This window comes from Myotis davidii, unplaced genomic scaffold (genome assembly GCF_000327345.1).
Source record: "Myotis davidii unplaced genomic scaffold, ASM32734v1 scaffold217, whole genome shotgun sequence".
Lineage (NCBI taxonomy): Eukaryota > Metazoa > Chordata > Mammalia > Chiroptera > Vespertilionidae > Myotis > Myotis davidii.
This window is the reverse complement of record NW_006290034.1, coordinates 2015059-2017492: the sequence shown is the minus strand read 5'-3', so window position 1 is coordinate 2017492 and position 2434 is coordinate 2015059. Positions and strand designations below refer to the sequence as shown.

The following is a 2434-nucleotide window of genomic DNA, read 5'->3' as shown; positions in this document are numbered from 1 at the left end:
TCTCCAATGCCCCGGCCGCTCCTCTTATCTGCATGGCTGAGCACGCATGACCCTTGCTCCCGCGGGAAGGCGAGCCTTTGTTTTTATTTTTATCCCGGGCCTCAATTATTCATAAGTGCAAAGTGAAACCCCGCAAGGCCATCGCAATTCCAGGAAGGCTGCGGGGCAGGTGAGGGCAATGGCCTCCCACAGCCGCTGAGGGGAGAGGCGGGGGCTGCTCCAGTACATGAGGGCGTTGCTGAGTGCACGCTCGCGGGGTCCTTACAACCCCAAGTGCCACGTTTCCAGGGGAAAATGTGTCCTGGATTCTCAGGCCACATCTTCTTAGCTCTGCCTCCCATTAAAGAGAGAGCGAGCCCTGGCCAGTGCTCAGCTGGTTGAGCTTCGGCCCAAAGGTTGCAGGTTCGGTTCCCGGTCAGCACTCATCCCGGGGCTGTGGGCTCAATCCCCGAGGGGCACATGTGGGAGGCGGCCAATCAATGTTTCTCTCTTACCTCCCTCTCCTTCTTTCTCTCTCCCTCCCTCCCTCTCTCTCTCCTTCTCTCTCTCTCTCCCTGCCCACCCCCGTCCCTTCTTCCATGTCTAAAAATAATTTTTTAAAAAGACATATATCCTCAGTGAGGTTTTTAAAAATGAAATAAAATAAATCTTTAAAACATATAAGCTCTCGAGGTGGCAGGCACTCTAGGAAAGTGGCTGATTTGCTCCTTAGTCCTCATGACGCCCGAGGCAGGAAGGAGGTGAGCTTTGGTCCCCTTTTCCTCCTTTTCTCCCCGTGTCCATGGGACTGGGACCCACAGGGGTCAGGGTGTCTGACGCCCAGCCCCGAAGACTGGCTGTGCATACAAACCCCAACACGTGAGGGTGAACATCCCCACGAGAGCCGCAGACCCAACCAGCACACGGGCCGCGCTGAGCGCAGCCTCCGCGGGTTAACGTGCAGACGGGGCCTCAGCATCAGCCTCCCCCAAACCAAGGCGCTGGCCGTGTCACCACGTCCGTTGTCGCAGCCCAGCAGGTGCCAGGAGGCCATGTCCCTGCCCAACAGAGTCACGTGGAGCCAGAGAGAGCGGATGCCGTGCCCGTTTCCCTGCGCGAACGTCTCCTGAACAGAGCCAGGCGAGCGGGCTGGATCTCGTGGAGGAATTCATGACCCGCCGCCCGCAAAGGAGCCACAGGAGCCCAGGGGGTGAACATCTAGAGGAGGCGCCATGGTCTCCCTGCTCTGCTCTCTCCGCCTCCCTGACCTGTCACAGGGGAGGCCGTGAGCCCCCTTCCGTCCCCTCCTTTGACGGCAATGAACACAAGATGAAAAATGGCCTCAGCAGTTTGGCTCAAATAAACTCACAGACATTTACAGGTTTAAAGAACAAACACACACAAAAAAAACCACTATGTGGCGAGAAATTCGGCAAAGACTTGAGACATAAAACTTTCATTTTAAAGTCTCGTCCTGGGTCCCCAAGCCGGCGCTTCTCAGACTTCTTAGCATCACGTCCTCACGGTCGTACGCAAGCACCACATGATGTTTAATTTTCTTATTTTTAGCCACATTTTTCTCCTTAATCATTTCCTCCCATTATAAGCCCTGACTGGGAAAACAATGTCTGTATTCAATTAAAAAAAAAAATAGGAAAAAGGCGACCATTTTTCAAATGCGCGACTGATGCTACTTCTGTTCTAAGGTACTCACTCGGTGGCCAACAATCCCCCGCAAGCTCCATAGGGAGGTCTGACTGCACATCAGAAATGCGGCTGGACGTTTAGAGCAGCCTGCATTCGACCAGCCTGCTTACCCGACGGCGCTAAAGGGTCCGTCGGTGAAAGCAGGACAAGAATGAGTCCCGTCGCCAACAGTCACACGTGTCCGGGAAGGTGAGTCATCCTTCCTGTTCTCCAGGCTCGCGTCTATCATACATCACGGCGCTCGGGGCCTGAGAAATGGGTCCCGGGGGTCGAATAGATGGTGACGGAAGACGACGACCCTGGGCGGTGGGCGCACAAGGCAACGAGCAGAGGATGTAGCACAGAAATGCAGGCTGGAAACCTGTACGCCTCGTTAGGCGAGTCACCCCAATAAACTTAATTTTGAAACAAGAAAAAGCATGAGGAAACCAGTGAGCGTGTGGATGATACCTCTAACGGGAACCCTGAATTACTTCGTGGATCCTTTCTGACATCGCAGGCACCTTCCAAAGCACTGCTTCCCCAATATTGGCACTGTGCTCGGGACCGACTCCAGAGCGGAGGCGTGGCGGCCAGGGCAGCCGTCAAAGGAGAAAGATCTTGATGTCAACAGAGAAATAACGGGGAAGAACAGTGAGGGAGAAAAGTCAAAAGGCTCTCTGGCCCGGCCGGCGTGGCTCAGTGTTTGAGCATCAACCCATGAACCAGGAGGTCAGGGTTCCATTCCCGATCAGGGTACAGGCCCGGG

General features: G+C 54.8%; 1 protein-coding gene across 1 annotated transcript in view; it reads right to left on the bottom strand.

Moving 5' to 3' along the window:
- CDC14A (cell division cycle 14A) overlaps positions 1–2434 on the bottom strand; it is a 64544-nt gene that overhangs the window by 37081 nt on the left and 25029 nt on the right. The window lies entirely within an intron of this gene.